The 17976-nt window shown below is 44.6% G+C and overlaps 1 protein-coding gene across 3 annotated transcripts in view; it reads left to right on the forward strand.

Moving 5' to 3' along the window:
- The window catches only part of GAREM1 (GRB2 associated regulator of MAPK1 subtype 1), a 102762-nt gene that overhangs the window by 3553 nt on the left and 81233 nt on the right, over positions 1-17976 (forward strand). Inside the window, exon 1 of one of the 3 annotated variants that reach the window (XM_084507573.1) lies at positions 9459-10162. The exons of 1 other annotated variant lie outside the window; for it this stretch is intronic. The gene's annotated coding sequence lies outside the window, so the exon portion shown is untranslated. Of the gene's footprint in view, positions 1-9458; positions 10163-17976 lie in introns of those variants that run through there. One more of the 3 variants, XM_084507572.1, reaches the window with a different exon arrangement.

The raw sequence follows: 17976 nt of genomic DNA on the forward strand, positions 1-17976 counted from the left end.
GCTGAGACCAGCGGACGCTGCAAGTGTTCGGTGCTGTTGGAAGTCAAACCACCTGTAGATGTCTGTCTTCAGTCACCTTTCGGTGCTGTAGCTGGCTACCCTGTCTGCTGCAGCAGGTTGTTTCGAGACTGGTTGTTTCAGTCATGGTGAGGTTTTGTGACAGTCAGAACTTATTTCTTGTGGAGGACCAGGGTGTAGACAGGGACTGAAAAACTGGAGACATATTTTCTTAAGAAGAGGCCAGCCTTGCTGTGGTGTTTCCATACTTAACGGAGTTTAGCAGTGTAGGGGTAATGTTCTTGGATAATATGCACGCAAGATCTCAGTTTTTTCACCGTTGCCTCACCTTCAGGCCTTTCAGCTTGAAGGGGGAGGATGGGTATGATGAATGCAGTTTCATACTTCGAGTCTGGATGTGCAGCTCCTGGAAGAATGCCCTTAAGTAGTTCAGTTTGATTTCTTGACAGAATGAAGTTATGAAATATTTATGTGCACTAAATTTGGTCCTCTGCTAAGAAGGGAGGATTTTTCTTGATGATATGGGATAAGGGAGGACTGGGAGGAAGTATTCTCTTGTGCTACATGAAGGTACAGTTGGAAGTAATTAGGCAGCAGTGCCTACCTATCTGTCTATAAATGATAAATACGTGAACTGCTGTTTTTCAGGTGAAATTTTAGGACTGTACAGTTGGGTTCCAGGTTATTCGTTTGGATGCCAAGATAAGTTTCTGAGATGGCCATTTTGAAGACGGCCTTTGCCTCCAAGTTTGTTTGAATCAGCTTTGTGTTTCGCTATTTTGCTGGTGAATATCGTTATGTTAATTGGGCAAAGAGAGTACAAAATGAAAATTCTGTCACTCCTGAGAGGAAGCAAATATTTTTCCAACATATAAACAACTTAAATATTTCCAGGGGACGGCTCAAACACAAAGCTGCTGAAAGAGTACTAAGCACCATCCGAAAGAAAATGAATGAACTTTATGTAACACTGCATAATTCAGAGCGGGCTGCTGCAGATGAAAAGAAGCAAGATCCAAAGAGCGAGAGGCGAGCGAGCTTTGTGCTGTGTTTTTCCTGCCCTCTTCCCCCGGCTGCCCCGAGTTGCATTGTCACAGCGCAGTCCCACCCCAGTGACACTGAGAGGCTTGTGTCCAGGGTCAGCAGGGAAAGGATTTTGCTCTGGGATCCTGCAGCAAAAAGAGCTCTTGTCCGAGCTCTTGGCCATTGCAGGAGGGCAGAAGGTACATGTAGCTGGTCCCTGGGAAGGCATGGACGTGGGTGCAGGCTTGGGCTGGCTGTCTTCAGGTTGTCGGCAGGAAAGGCAAAAAGTGAAAACATGACTGTTTTTTGGTAATTTGTAATGCTGAAATGATGCTGGCTATGATTATCTCAAGGCTTTAAATTTCTGATGATTATTTTTCTAAGGATAACTTTGGAGGGTAAAAGAGAAATGCTATCACAGTTAAGATCTGGAAAATGTCGTTTGCACAGAGCTGACCTTCAGGCCAAACTTTTCTTTGTAAGCTCCCTGCTTCAGGCTCCAAGAGTCTGTTTTCTTGTACTTGGTGGGATTCCCTTTCACCCTGCCACTGCTGCTGTTTCTGTAAGCAGTTGAAAAGCAGACTTTGCTAGAAGATAGTTTTGACCCACAGATTGGCTACGAAGAGTTCGGGCCTTGTGTATGAAGGCTAAAGTTTATGGGATTAAGAGGGCATCCTCTGGTATTTTATTTTTTTCACAGGGCTTAAACATATTTGTACATGCCCTAAAAATGTGCTTGGGAAACCAGTGCTGTAGGGATCAGACGCTGTGGCACTCAGCTGCCTAGGGGAAGACCTCAGCTTGTGGAGAAGTGATTCCCTGCTGTGCGCTATGAAAAAATGACGGTGAATTTTTCTGGAAGGGAGACTGAGGATCACTGCAAGCCATTAAGACTCCAAAGGAAATTCTTTTCTCTGCGGCATAAATGTGTGCTTGCTTTAAGACGAAATGACAGAAATAGTGGCTATTTAAAAAAAAAGAAAAGATCTATACAATAGGTGACAATCTATTTTTTAAAAGGTGGCTTCTTTTTCTTACCCCTCACTAACCTCTTGTGAAGAGCAGTGCTGGGGTGAATAGTGAGTTTGTGCTGCTTGCCACAAAGAGATTATATTTACTGTAGGTATTCAGGTTCCCTTTTTCTCTCCTTTCACTGTGATATCTGTCTACTCCAGGCATTTTCAGTGGCTCGTTGTTCCCTGCAGCACGTTATTGTAGGGCTTATTCCAGTTCTAAATATCTTGAAACCAAGCACCCTTGCATCTTATCAAAGACATCGTACTACAGAGGACAGCTTGGCCGTGCACATAATGAAAATTTCATATTGCGTGACTCCACAAACGCGGGTTATCTGTGCAGCTGAACAATGCTTGGAAACTACAAAGAATCTTATTCTTTTAAGGTCTGGGTGCTGCTGTCCGTGCTCTGATTGTCTTGAATGACCTCCTTCTTTCGAGAAGCTGTTACCGAGTGTCTCAGTATGCCTGCTGTTGATACAAGGGGGTAGGAATCACGCCGGGGTGGGATGAGGCTTTCAAGTAGACCAAAAGAAGGTTTCAGATATGCTCAGACTTGGGGCAGATGCCACGATCTGACTTCCCACTCTGGGTATGGCTGTCTGTTATCTTGGTAGGTGACACTTCTCGTATACTGTGCAGATGGACAAAATACCTATCTGTGTGGTGGTTTTGTGTTGTTGTTGTTTGTTTTTTTTGTAGCCTTCTGATCTCACAGTATGTTTTATCCATAAGGCTCAATTTCATCCTGTTGTGCTGAGCAGCTTTGAATCTCCACCTGCTTGCTCTGTATGTTCTGCCATTAAAGCATCATTTCGGATCATCATTTTCTTGCTTTCTCTTCTTTCCTACTTTACCTTGTTGTCTGTTGTGTCTCCATCAAGACAATTGAATGAAAAAAACAGTTGACAGGTTGCCACTAACCACTGCTACTGTTTTGTTTTTTTTTTTTTTTCCTTCCCTTTTCTCCGGTTGGCAGAGATGTGTTCCAGAAACATTTTAGTGAAAAAGCTTTTAATTCATTTAAAATCTGCAGCTACCGAACGGTGTCTGAGAAAATTACCGTGCCCTCCTGGAGATGGAGTCCAGTAACTTGGCAACACCCATTCCCAGGAGTAACGCTGGCTTCCAAGTGAGGCAAACAACAATTCAGCAGCATACCTGTTTTACACCTAAAAATCTGTGGTGTTTTTTGAGATGCTTTCATGTTTGGCACTGGTTTCACGTGTACTGTGTGCTCTCTAGCCACTGTGCCATTTGCACTGCACCAGGTCTTTGGTCGTGCTGTAGGGCTGCTAAGATGCAAACAGTTGCCTTCCTCTTGTGGCAGACTTAATAAATGTCCAGATTTCTTACTGATGTGCATGATGATCTTGATATTGGCTTCCAGATTTCTGACCCAATTAGACAAAGCCTCTGCATATGTACCAGAGAAAACTCTTCCTGGACAGTTAAGCAGTTCAGGTGTTGGCTGGTGAAGCGTTGCTCTTCTTTTCCTAACTAGAGTTCAAGACCCGTGTCTTTCAATCCTTGGCTGAAGTCCTAGGGGAAGCTTAGTGTCTTGGCTTTTTGTTGTTTTTTTTTTTTTTTTTTTCAATTTAAATTACTTGTAGCTTTTAGATAAGGCACAAGACGTACATAAAATGAAAATAATTAAAGTGTCCTAAATGATTACTAAAACCCTTAATCTTAAAACAAATGTGGTGTGATGAATCATACGCTGTTGTTACAAAATAAGCTAGTGAGGAATGGTACACGGCTGGTGTAGGAGAGAAGGGCTTTGTTGTGCTTTTTTTTTTTCTTATGCTTTGTCTGTAAATGCTGTTCTGGGACTAGGTGTTCCTGCTTCAGTGATTACACGGGTTGGCACTCCCTGTAATGGCCCAGTGAAGGCATCCCAAGGGAGTATGCCAAGAAGTAGTGCTGAGAGATACTGGACAACGTGGTCTGGTGCTCCAGGATTCGATGTGACCTGGGAGGAGAGCTGCGTTGTGTTCCAGTCATTCCTGCAGTGGTTTGTCAGCAGCAAAGGGCATGGGTGTTGCTGCATTTCCTCTTGGCATTAGGAGCAGTAAGTCGGTTGGATTAGGGAAGCTTAAGTCTCTCCCCTATAGGAAAATATTCATCAGCTTAGTGTGCATTGCATATGAGTCAAAAACCAACCTCCTTAAAACGCAGTGAGCCAATATTTCACGCCTGAAATTTGGGCTTGGAATGATGCTCCCCGTTGGAATGAGTTTTATGTGGCATGTTCAGCCTGCTTTTTTCATACCATTTATAGCAGGAGCAGCCTGGGGAGCTGACTTCGCTGCACCTTCACCTGTAAGCCAAGGCTGCTCATTAGAGCAGCTGATGCTGGGATCTGAAGGCACGGTGCAGGGGCATGAAATCGAGCTGGATGAGCAGATTGAAGAGTCAGGGCCACGTCTGCCTTGCAGTCTTCGTGGTGGTGCATGCATGTCAGCATAAAACTTTTAATGCTGTGTCTCTGCCAGAGCACCTGAGCTCTTGGGTGAGGCACGGCATCAGCCAGAAGAGCTGCTCTGCCTCCAGACCTGCAGCACCCCGCGAGTGCATCTGTTACGGAGGCTGCAGGTGGTGGGGAAGAAATCCTGTATCCTACAAGATTTGGCTCTGGACCATATCCCTTGTCTGAGAAGCGATGCCTCCAAGCCCTGCAAAACACACTCAGCATCTGGATCGGGCCCCGGCACGGACCTGATGAGGTTGCTGTGAGGAGTTTTGGTGTGGCAAGGTGTGCAGTGAAGACTTGTGCTCTTTGCTCTCTGGGCTTTCTGGTGCGGAAAGGCGTGTGCCGATTGCTCTCGTGGGGCTGCCTCCGATCCCTGTTTTATTCCCCTGCGCCCAGACCTTGCTTCTGGGTACGTAGCCAAAAGGGGCAGGTTTGGTCTTGGAAGAACAACAGGGAAGGTGCTCTGGTGGTAGTGTACGGTTGCTTGGAGCTTCCTCCAAGTGCTCATCTTCAGGAAATGCAAAATTGTTTTAAAAGTGCTTGTTGTTTGTTGGGTTTATCCTTCCTGCTCTAATTTGTGCAAGATGTAATCACAGAGAGCTTGGACTTACGTGTGTTTCCGTGACCTGTGAGCATGTCATTGGGCTCCATTGAGAAGAGACATGAATCCTTGGTTCTCTTTAGAAGATTTAAACGCTGTCTCAGAGGCTGGAAATGCCTGAGAGCTCGCTTGGTTGCTGAAGTTGATCCTGGAATTGCCTCACAAGTTGGCTGAATCTCAGTGACACAAACATAGATACTATCTAAAACACAGCACGCTGCAAGAATACCTGCAAAGAGAGCAGGGGAAGCTTTAGTGGTGGCAGCGAGGGAGCTGGGGGATTTCTCTTGGCAGCCCAAATGGGGGAACCCAAGCAAACCCAGAGACCGAGATCCCTTGGGATCACGCATTGTTCCACTTTGTGTCTGCGCAGTCAGGACAAAACTTGCAACTGGTTTGGGCGAGGAAATAACTCGCTAGGCTGCAGCTTTTCCAAAAAGGACCCCGGGGCTGGGGCTGCTCGCTGGCTGAACAGCAGTTGCCCGTGCCGGGGTGCTGTGCAAGGGCATGCGGTGCCGGGTCATGGCTCCGCTCTGCAACTCAGGCAACTGGGATATTTTGGGGAGGATGTGGGCTGATCGGAGAGCATGGGGAAGTAACAGCCCTGAGCTGTTCATTCACAAGATGTTTTCTGCACTGCTGGTACAGGAAAAAAAAGAATAAACTGGTCTTTGTAGGATGGCACAGGGAACTGAGAGGGCTTTAGCTGTATTCAGATTTAGGTTAAACATTAACCACTTCTAGAAATTCTTTCAAAGTGCTAAAAGGCTGAATCCTGCTGTGCTGGGATGGTGCTCAGGGCACACATGGTGTGTTTCTCCCTCCTCCATGGAGGGGCCGAGCGCTCGGGGTGAGTCTCTGGGTGCACCCCGGGTCCTGCTCTCCCCTGGCCTCTGTCCCAGTGTTGTGAGGCCTTGAGAGTCCCAAAAAGAGAAAAGAACGTGTTTGACCATATTGTTTTTTGTTTCTTTTTTGGAGGTCTTAGGTTGCTTTTTGAGCAGCATGTAATAGGAACGTCTCAGTGATGTGATATTTAAAGGGCTGTCTGCCAAACGAAGCAGGTGAGAAAGTTGCCCGTGGTTTTCTGGACAAGTTCTCTGCTTTTAAAAAAAAAAAAAAAAAAAAAAGTAATAAAATAAAAGCCACTCCATAACTGCACAGTGGTTCTCATCCTTTAGGGCAGTTCAAGAACACTTTCTCAACTCTGTAGGAGAGTGGAGAGTGACTGGCTTCCCTGGGTAATGAGTACAGTAAATTAAACTATGCTCATTGTGGGTCACTGTGGTCCTGGATCAGATTTTTTTTTAATTATTTGTGGACGTGCCATAGTTTTGCACGTGCTGGCCTCTTTACAGGATAGTATGTCCAGAGCTCGCTGGGAATGGAATGAAGAAGTGTTCAGCCTCTGTGAACTGGAAAATCTCCTTGTACTATGAGTCCGCCTTTCAAGAACAATCGCTTTGAAACTTTGTTGGCCTCTTTCCTGAGGAGAAAGACCGTGCATGCCCAAAACTGACCTGAGAGTGTAAGTGGAGAAAGGTAGCTGTGTGTGCCTTCGGCAGCTGTTTCCAAGTTGTGCCTGCTGGCCTTATCCAGGAGCCTGTGCCCCTCACTCGGCTGCTGAGCCTGCTGCTGGGCTGCTGGACCCAAACAGAACACAGTCTCTTTACATCTAGGTTTGTAAGAATCATGTAGTCTAAATACTTAATTACTAGATTACTTCCAGGAACTATTTTAAAGTAATCCATACATCCTCAGATACCCCCTGCCATGCATTAGTTTTTCTGTTTAGCACCTTTTTATTTTTGCCTTTTTCCCCCCCCGCCAGTGGCAATTTTCACATAATTGTCCCAATAAAAGCATGCACTGAATATTTGTGTTGCTTTCTGGCACTTGAGCATTTTGAGGATGAAAGAGGGAAGGTTGTGTTTGTGGGAAGATGCCTAAAGGAAACGTTTTATTTGCAAGCAAGAACTTTTTTCCTTAATAGGTATTAAGAAAAAAAGCCATATGTGCACAGATCTTTCCTTCTTGTCCAGAGATCCTGTTGCCTCTTCTGATGGCTCCATCTCAGGGCATGGCTGGGTTCCAGGAGCTGCTGGCTTTCCTGTCAGCACCATTCAACCTATGCCTTGCGTTACTGTCCTGCACTGGTGGGCTTCCAGTAGGTGTTAGGAGATATCTGCAGGCATTTCCAGGGTTGCTGTAAGACAAAACAAGCAGTACAGTCTAGCCGTAGCAGAATGGAGCAGTGCAAGGAGCTGCTGCAGGTTTTCTGTTGCCCTCTCTTGCTTCCAGATAGGACATTCCTCCTTGTCACCTCTTCCAGCAGTACTGGTACATTGCTGTTGGTCCTGTCCTGTCCTCCAGCTTCTTACAGCTCCTGTGCAAACTCTGCTTCTTATTCCCTCTGTGCCCTCATCTTTTCCTCCAGCTTTGATAAGATCAGGGATGAGCATCCAGAACTTGTTTCTTGGCCCAGGCAGCAATATGGTGCTTGGCTGTGGGTGTACCAGGGGTGATAGCTGTGCCTGTGCTACCACAAGTGAGAAAGCGTGCAGGGAAAGTCCTTTCAGACACTGCTAGAAACTTGAAGGCTTCTAGTCCCAGTGACCAGAAATTCAACCTTCAACTGGTTGCTGTGGGAAGGAAGCAAGTATTCTGGACCTTGCAGCAGAGAGGCGGTATGTATCAGTGCAGATAACATGGGATCTCCCTTGGCTTCTACTCTTTTTCATATGTTGACCTGCTGTTTGGTGTAACGTAGTAAAGGCGATTTTGCTGGCAGGACTCAAGCATGAGTTGGAAGGTTTTGCATGTTGTGCTTCCTTTTCTCAGCCAGCACTGGCTGCTTGCTTGACCTGCAGTGAGCGAGTGGAGATAACTGTGTGTTTGTAAGAGCAGTACTAATCCTGGTCCATTTGTTATGTGGTGTGACTGGCTGGAAGGAGAATTTGGTGTGTGTAAGCCACCACTCTTCATTGCTGAGAGGCCGGTTACTAAAACATTCAATTATTCCTGCTTCTTTCCTAACAGTTCTGCTCAGGCATCTATTTAGCAAAAGGTCAAAACGCCCCTTTTGCCCTCTGCAAGAGGCTATCAACACACATACTGGCGAATTCCCGTGCTCCTATCTGAGATGGGTTTATGTCATTTGTTTTATGGTCGGACTATTCCTGCCCTTGTCTCCAAATATGGATCTGCATTATACTGATACATCCTGTGTTTTCCTGCTGTATATGTGAGTCGCAGAGCTGTTGGGGCTGTGTATGAAAATACAAAATGTGACCAGCTACATATGCATGGTGTTGCAGTCAGCGAACCCAGGATGTGGCTGCAGACAAATAGCAAAGCTGCAGTACCACTGCAGCTGAATGTAGGGCAATCCAGAGGAAAAGATCATCTTTGTTGCGTGCTTTATGGGTTGTATTGTCAAGTATCATTTGTGTTCCTGTCAATATGTAACGAAATATCTTAAGACTGTGTAGCCTGTGGGCAAAGATAAATTTATCCTCAAGGGGAAAGTGAGGCATGATGGGGTTTTCTTCGCTGTCATTTCTGTATGCTGCTTGCCAAACCTAGAAGCTTTCCCTCTTCACGGGAGGTACATTCTTTCTTTTTGTGCATTGTGAAGATGATCAAGGTATCACCAAAGGGACAGCATTCTCTTATCTCTTATGTTTTATTAAAAAAAAAAAAAAAGCATTCTTTTTATGCCTTACAGTTGGTGTAGGTTTCTCTGACACAATAAGAATTAATTGTGCTCAGGATTAGGACTGTTCTTGGCCGGGAAAGAAGGAGGTGCAGCTCTGACTGCCTTTCTCACGTTAGCGTTCCCATATCGCTCAGATACTCCTGTACCCGCACGTAACCAAAGCGAGCAGGTGGGTACCTAATTACCCTCGAACACCTACAGTCTCTGCACACGGTCAGTCCGGGTTTGAAGAGGAGGCATTGCCCTGCTGTTGGTGACTCTTGTGTTTTACCAGGAGGAGCAGGACTGACGGAGCTGAAGCACAGAGATAGAGAGCAGCCCCCAGCGAGCGGGCGCCGCGTCCGTGCCCTCGATCGATGCCCGGGGAGACGAGGCGGTCGGCTTGGAGAGCGGCCAGCGGGCAGCCCGGCTTCGGCATGGAGCTGAACTTCTTGCTTGCTTTCTTCCAGCTGGTTTTATTCCTGTCCCTAGCCCGGATGCAGAAATCGGAGGCAAATTGGAAGATGAGTTCTTTCAAAGCCAAAGCAAACTATGCATGAGCAGCTCCTGCGTTTTGGCTACTTGCTTTTTAATTGGGAGTTTGTCCAAGATGCCCGAAGTTCAAACAGGGATCACTGCCGTGCAGCACAAAGAAGTACAGTGTCTCTTTAGGGCTTGGATAGATAATGAGAGGACTGAGCATGCCTACTTGGCTAGTATTTTAAAATATCATCTAATTATAAATAACTGACAATAGGCAGCTCCCTGGCTCTCATGCTGTGCCCAGGAAAAGTCTGAATGAATAGGCTGCTTTTCTGTCTGCCAGGGCAATCTAGAATCACATTCTAGATCTTAAAGCCAAGAGGTTGGCAGGGTTAAAGGTCTCTTTGTGGGCACCCTGAACCTAGAGAGCTCTAGCCAGACTTCCCTGACGAGGCTCCAACCATCCCACCTGGGGAGAGACAGCTTCTGCAGCAGCAAAGTTGTGCAGCTGCCTTTGGTTCCTCAATTAAAGCAACCATTTTGTTGCTGTACTTGGAAATAAATAGGAAGCTAGTGAAAGCGTGTAGTGCAATGCTAAATGCTGACCTCCCACCTCTAAGTATTAAGCTTCTCCAACTAGGCAGCCGATGTTAAACAGGCACTTGGAAGTGTATCCTCCAGTGGCCCTCTCAATATTTATAGATGCTTCCGAGCAGGAGCTTTCTAGCATGAGGAGTGCTTGCCTCTAGTAAAGGAAAACCTCAGCTCTCTCAATGAGGTATTTAAAGGAGCTGCTTTGGATGGCACCGTGCTGCTCAGATGTCCCATTGCTGCCGTGCTTTGCTTTTGGTCAGGTAGTGCTGTCCTTCTCTTAACCATACTGATCAGATCGCTTGTGAAAGTTACTGTTTGGGGTCTCAATTTATAGATTGCCTGATTGCAAAGCAAATGTTTTAAATCTCCTTTCCTTTGTCAATGAGAATTAAAAAGGGAAAATAAACTAAATGTTATGTCTACGTTTAAATTCCTGTCTCCTTGTCTCTATACTAACACTAAAGTAGGCTGGAGCCTGCCTTGCATGCAGTGAAAATTGTTCAGCTTTTTCATTCTCAGTACTATGAACCTGTGAATGTTTTAAGTGTAGTTAAAGCAGGGTTCTCTGCTCTTAGTCTTACAGCTTCAGATTTGTGAAACAGAAAATTTTCTTCCGCAAGAATCTTGGTTTTCAATTAATTGGGTAATTCTCAGATCATTTTTTCCCTTCAAGTCTAAAATACAATGATAAATAGTTAGCACTCTTCACATGTTTTTGGGTATTAGAGCATTTTAAAGAATTGCTGAGGCTTTCTACAGTAGTTCATAAGTAACCAGGGTAATGGGCTGCTCTGTTGGATCAATCTTACAGCTAAATCTGTGATGCAGGTACAACAAATATACAGTTATGTTTGATGTTCAGCATTAATAAGAGTAATTACGATAGTGACAGAAAGTTACTGTGTTTTGGAATGCACATGTGAAGAAATTGTTGTTCTGAGTGTTGTTTTGTTGTTATTTTTTTCCCCCGTGTGGGGGTGGAGAGCAGGCTGTGTTGAAAGATGTGCTTTGGCTTGCTTGGCTGCAGTTCATAAAAAGTAAGGTTTCTTGTTCTGGGATGTTTGCTCTGAAGGCTTGAAACAAACGCAAACAAAACTCGGTGAGATCTGTGGTGTTACCCTTATTCTTTTTTTCCACTGGTTCTTTCTGAACACAAAGAAAGCACCATGCCAAGGTTCAATCTGTGGGAGTGATGAAGTCAGTGGAGCATTCCTCACCGGTGGCAGTGCCACCAGCATTCAGCTTTGTGTTTATTTGAAGTATTTGTGCTCCTCTTCCCCGCAGTAGGTCGAACAGGTTTTCTGAGACTCTCTGAGATGATGCCTCTCTGCATTTGCAGCTAGAGGAAAGCTTGTATTGGAACAAACTGGATTTTTCAGTGGATTAATCTGTCCCGTAGCCTTATAACAAGATTATGGTTTATGCTGATTTGTTGCAACAGTACTGGTATATCTAGTTGTTCCAATAGCAAAATGCTAATCCTGAAGAAATAAATCTGTCTTCTTGCTGGCAGGCATAAAAAGAATAGGGGGATGGGAGTCTCTGCTCTCTTTTGGGGTATTAGTGGATGATAGCCTGAGTTCAGCATCAGTTGGATTGAAGCAATTTGATTGTATCTGTCTTTTGCAGAGGGATTGGAAATTGCAGAAGCAAAGCCTTATCTCCTTTCTCTTGATTGTGAAATATTTAGTGGTCACCCAAAGCAGTGTTTGATCACAGTGCTGTGAGGCTGAGGGATTACAGAAACGCAGGAAGCGCTGCGAGAAGTGGTTGGGCAGTCTGAGGGCAAGGCTGTCCTTGCCCCTCGCTTTGCAGGTAGGGTCAGTGAGGCAAACTGGATGCCCTGTTCTTGGGATACCGCCAAAGATTGTTGCAATTTGGCCGCCTGTAGCCAGCAACAGTTGTTCCAGCCAAAGCAAAACTCCTGGGGAGCTTGTCCTAAAGCAGCAGGAAGATGCGGCGCCTGTCCTCCCACAGAGAAGCATCGCTGTGCGGTGTGCGTTCACCTTGATGCTGTGTGTTGTGGTGCTTGAAGCCGGGTTGATCCAGCATTAAGAGAGAGACAGAGAGACTTTTGTGGCCTGTTCCCAGCTGTGCTGTGGGTGCAGCCTGCCGTGGACAGCTTCGGAGCTGTCTGACCGTGCTGCAGAGGAGCGGTGTGCTGGGAGCACTGACTGACTGTGGGCCAGGCCTTGGCCTGCTGCACTCCCTCCATAGCCTCCCTGGCAGCGAGCACAGTGTTTGAGCTTTGTGGCCTTTGCTAAAATTGGGTTTGGGATTATGGATACCAGGCACTACTTGGCATTCAGCTTGTTGAGCTCTTGGCTTATTTGTGCCTTGCTTGTGAAACGAACACAGGTTCCCTTCCTCCGCCATCCGAGGCCGAGGGAAGCGTCATTGCTGGTACCGGGCCGTGCTGCTCTTGTGCTGTCAGGGGAAGCCTGGAAGAGCTGCTGGAAGATGTGGATCTGTGCAGTTGACGACACTTCAAATCAGCACTGTATTTCTTTTGAGAAAGAGGGGTTTGATAGGAATTTGAATCATGACAGAAATAGTGCTTGGTCCAGGTAACAGGAACCAGCACAAATGAATGTGCTGCTGGGATGAAACAGTTGAACAGAAACATCATCAAAACTATTCAGCAAATTAAGAAAGGAAGCTGAAGAGTGAGGTTGATTATCAACAGTCCTTGATAAAACTGCAAATTTTATTCCAGATCTCCGTGTTGCTTGCTCAGAAGGTTGTGCAGCTGGGGACAGAGACCTCTACTCCCATCCACTGTGCTCAGACACAGATGAGACCACAGTCAGGCTTCCCTAATGAATTGGCCCACTTTAAATTAAAAATTTAGTATACTACACTTTATATCCCAGAGATGATTAAATGTTAATGTGTTTTTTTGTTGTTGTTGTGTGTTTTTTTCTCCACCTTGCTCCCAGAAACTACAATATTTACCCTTCTAACTCACTGGCAGTCTGCATTAAGATTACACATGATCCACCCCCATGCACGTTGTTTTGCTTCTCTTTAAACAAAGAAGTTTATCTGATCAGCTAGATAATTCTTACTTTTTTTTTTTTTTTTTTTTTTGATGTCTGTATGGAATGACAAAGTGAGACTGATAACATGGAGAGGCTTTCAAGGAAGGTGTGTTTTTGTTTTGTTTTCCCAGTAGTAGTGTTTTCTACAATTCAGTGCTCTTTTACTTTTCTTCTATTACACATTTAATGCAACAGTAACTCTTCCAAGCCTCTGTTCAGTCATAGTGACAAAAAAAGTAACATTTTCAATCCTTGTAGATTTCCTGTTCGCTACTGTTGTTAAAAGTGGAGTTCTTCATGTACCAAAATAGTTGTGAGGTTTTCTTTCATTCCTTTGTTAAGAAAAATTAGAAGGATGTGAAATTTTTCCATACAAAACCCTATTGCTGCTTCAAAATGGAAAATTCAGACGTTGTTCTCATCCTATTGAACTTTTTTTCTCTGACCTACATTTAGACAAGTTTTATTTTTGCGGAAAGAATAGCACTGGCAGGCTGAACAGCTCATTGAGATTTGACTCAGTAACCAAATACACTGCCAAAGTTAAAGCAAGCAAACCACCCTAACTTAACACTTACTGCTCTTTGACATTGAGTTATGTCCCTATAGGTGTATTCCGAACAGATAGGCTAGAGTATGATGCAGCATGCAGAAAACAAAATGTTTGATTTCCTTCCCCAACCCTCCTTCAAAGTTCAGATAGAAGTTATTTGCCATGAGGAGTATTTCGGTGAGCAGGTTGCATGATCTGGTATTTAAATAAATATATATGTGTATGTATATGTCATTATCCTAATTTGAATATTCAGACTTAACAAGGAGTCTCTGTTTCTTCCCCTAAATGTAAAGACCAAACTCAGCATTACAAAAGAAGAAAGCTTTAACTGTAGGAGAAGAGGCACCTGTTCCAGTAAAGTAATATGACTGAGAGTTGGGGATGAAAGAATATATGCTGTGGTAGCATTGTGGTAGGTTGCAGGTTGGATTGATCTGTCCCATGTGCTGGTACAGCTTCAGTCTGTCTGAAACTGTATGACCGTGAGATGACTTCAGGTGAAGTCAGTGCTTCTGAAGCAAAGAGGACATTTGCTCACTTGTTTCTCTCCTCACCTTCATGGTCTGTTGACAGCTGCCTTCAGATCATCATGCACCACAGCACTGTAGGTATTTGGATAACCAGTAGCATGTAGTTTAGTTCGTCTTTTGAGTTGTCACGTCTCATTTCTTTTATTTTTCCTCCATTGCATGTATTTAAACCATCTTTGGAGTGGGAAGCACTGTGCTTGTGTGCTGGGAGGAGCTGCAGCTTTTACCTGCTGTGAATCTGCCAATGACTTAAAAAGAAACCAAGTTCATCTTAGGATGCTGCCTCTGTAGGAGCTATGTGACTAGCAAATATTGGCAGAAACACAAGTTGGCCTTTTCAAAAAACAAGACAACTTTTACTAGTTGACTGGCGTACAGTATTGTAGATTCTTTCTTTTGGAGTGGAAAAGCAGGGCTGGCATTTCTATTTGTGCTAGCAGTGTGACCTCCCTCTGACCTGAAACATCTCTGTGCAGAGCCATGAAGTCAATAATGGTCTCTCTCTCTTTTTTTTTTTTTTTTTAATAACAATGGATTATAATTTCATTTTATCCTGGCTGGAGCTATGCTTTGTTTTTCCGTGGTGCTGTAGGATAAAGTTGAGGTGTATATTAACACATGGCTTCTTGTTTGGCCCTCAGCCAGGGAAGGAGTCCCTTCTGCTTGTCCAGTGCAGCAGATACCGTGCAAGTAATGCTCCTCAGTGCTATAATAGCATGATAAATAAATAAACACCTGTCTTTTTATTTTTATTTTTTTTCCCAGTTTCTAATCATTCTGCTTTCTGTTAGCTTCCAATTGTGGCAAAATAAGCCTTATTTGATCGTCTCTCATGAAATTAGCCACGTGCTGACAGGTCTTCCTAGTGATTTCATAGAATCATTTGGATTGGAAAAGACCTCTAAGATCATCAAGTCCAAACATTAACCACATTTCACCAGGCAGCCACCTCTTCGCTTTCCTCAAACTGACCCCTCCGTCCTAGCAACTGCTGGTACAAGCTCCAGCGAGAGACACTTGAAGCTGCTCATTTGCGTGTCTTTTTGTAGTTACCTGGCTGAGCACCCACTGAAGTGATTTTTAATGTTGCTGAGATTTTCCTGTATAATGTTATGTTATGTGATTGTGGAACATTAGATGGGGTAATTAAAACCCACCACCTACTTAACTGACCAAGGCAGCCTGGGTGATGCACTTAATTGTACAGCAGCTGTTACCTGGATGCAGATGGAGTTCACACTTAATGAAAACACATGGCACCAAGTCTTGATGAATTTTCCCTGGGGTTTAGCAGGCATCTTCTTCACCACCTATTTCACAGAAGTGATCTTAAGATTGTCACGAGCTATTTTCTGTAAGCCTTTTTGTTCCAGGAAGAGCAGATTCTGCATGCTTGAACTAATGTGCAAGGGACAGCATTAAGCTCGCTTTACAGTCCTCTGTGATGAATGAGATGAGAGGAATGTCTCCGTAACCATCTTCCTGGCAGGAGCTGATGGTATCCAGTTCATCTGGCATGTGTAAATGCTATCTGTTATGTTGCTGGAAGCTTGCATGGACTTCCTCTTTCTTTGAATCGCTCTTTACCTACTATTCTCATGCCTCCTGATGAAAAGCTTGTGTTTTAAAGGGAGTGATGTCAACTCCCAGCCAGGATGGCAGTGTGTGGCATTATAAAAATGTTTATATTCGTGTAGATTGCTGCTTATTTTTAGAAGTATAGTTTCTGTGAGTGAATGAGTCATGGTATTCTGCACATTCTGCAGTGACTTAAATGTCAGCCTCTCAATACTAGAATGAGAACCCTAAAAGTTTGTGTTGTTTTTTTTTTTTTCTGGTGCTTTTTGTTTGATGTTTTTCATTTGTTTCATTATTTTTCTTTAGTGGTTAGTGTTGAAAAGTCACTGCTATCTTTGGCAAATGAGACTATGTGAAACCAGGGTGAATTTTCTTTTATGGGACTTATTTAAAGCTTGGCCCGTTGCTGATCCAGAGGGAGGTGAAGAAGAGATGGGGGTGCTCAGACCCTTCAAAACTGGCGGGTCTTCAGCTCTACCTCAGAGCCTTTACCCTAAACATTTAGAAATTGGGAAATGCCAAAGGAAATAAAAGTGCACATCCTCAGAGGGTAAGTGGTTGCTACAGCTTGCAGGGAGGTCGGTGCTTCCTTGTGTGCCTCAGCATTGCTGCGTACAAGGTCAGGCCCAGCACGTAGCCAGCTACTGTTTCCTCATCTGGTTCTGAAAAACTGCAAGTGAGAACAGAAATTCATCTCTGAACTTGTAGATTGTAGCAAGACCTGGAGCAGGATAGCTCAGCTTTTAACTGTTCATCTGAGAGTGGAGTGTTTACAGTGACAGAGCCAAGCTTTGGCAAACGCGGATGATACCGTTTTGGAACTGGAAAGAATTATGAAAGGTGTATTGGCATTTAATGTAGGTGGTATTTAATAAGCATGGGAATCTAGATTAAGCAATTACCTTTTTTTATTATTATTATTTCGTTTTTCAACTGTGCCAACATGTGAACAATTTTCCTTCCGTGGTCAGCATTCCCTCTGCAGTAGCCTTTGAACAGCAGCGTGCTTTGCAGTATTTATGGTTTTCAGGAACTGTGCGGAAATGAAGTTTTGCCAATTATATAACTAAAAATGGCAACATGCCTGATTCAGAATGAATAAATGAGCAGCTGTTGCGATGCTGCTTAGGTGATCTGTGATGAAATAGCCTGCATCCTGCTCTCAGTCGCAGCGCTTATAGGATGACAGCTTGTTTAGGAACACCGGCTAACTTCCCAGCTCAGAGGTGTGAGGCTCTTATTGCAAGGCACAGTTGGGTGTCGATGCTTTATTTAGGATTTACACAGTGTTAGCGAATCATGGGTTTCTTAGTGTCGGGCATTATTATGAATATAGGTGACTCATGTTTTGGAAAGGTAGGGAACTTGAGGAGGGGTGGGGAAATGCATGTGATAATTCATTGCTTCTGACTTTTATTTGGGAGAAAAAAAAGTACTCAAGTATTTGCCTGTAGATTCTTTGTAGTGGTTTAATTATATTGCAGGCATTCGGGGTGGGGAGGAGAGGGTGAGGAGATACAGCTAATCCATATTTGATCATAAGAGACAAAACTGTTACTAAAGATGAGTGGCCTGTGCTCTATTTTCTCATGGCGTCTGGCTTTATGTAAGCAGTCGTGTAGGAGGATGTTGAATAGGTGAGAGCCGAGTTGCATAGCTTGTGGATGGGAAGCCTGCTGACTTCTCTCCCACATAGCTGAAATGTGATTAATGAAAGGCTTGCATAACCTGCGCTACTGAGACGGGGGAAGATCAGATTGGATGCGTGTGGCTGTTTTGCAAGGTACGGTTTGCTGAGAGAAGTGTAGAGGGCGAAGCCTGGGCTGTGCTTGAGCCGGGACCTGAACAGCACAGCCTGCTTCAGAGACATCTCCTGCCTGAAAGGTTCATCTCTCTGGGAGGAGACTGGTCTAAAGGCACTGAGCAAGTCAACGGAAGAAAACAGAAGAGCTTGCACCGCCACACTCTGTTGTCTCATTCATGTTCAACTCTTCCTTGTACTTGTGGTTTTGCTAGTCCATTAATCCCTACAAGGAGCATCTTTCTATAAAGCCACCCCAGGCAGCTGGTCCACCCACAGCTACAGGATATCAGGACGTGGTACTGACAGACCTGCCCTTGTGCAGGAGGCTTGCATCCACCCCCCTCCTCCGCTCCAGCTCCATGGCAAAGTGCAGAACTCGTTTCCGACTTAATCAGCGTGAGCGAATGATTGTTGTAACAGGAATTGTGGTTTCCAGGGTTCAAACAGGAAAAAAAAATGCAGCTACTTCCAGCTGCAGACTTCATTAGGTAGTCACTCGTGGGCCTGCCTTGTTAATATCTTTTTACACTCACCTGTCCCACCCAGTTTTCAGAGTAACCACTTA

The sequence above is a fragment of the Aythya ferina genome (genome assembly GCF_964211825.1).
Source record: "Aythya ferina genome assembly, chromosome: 2".
In the NCBI taxonomy this organism is placed as follows: Eukaryota; Metazoa; Chordata; class Aves; order Anseriformes; family Anatidae; genus Aythya; species Aythya ferina.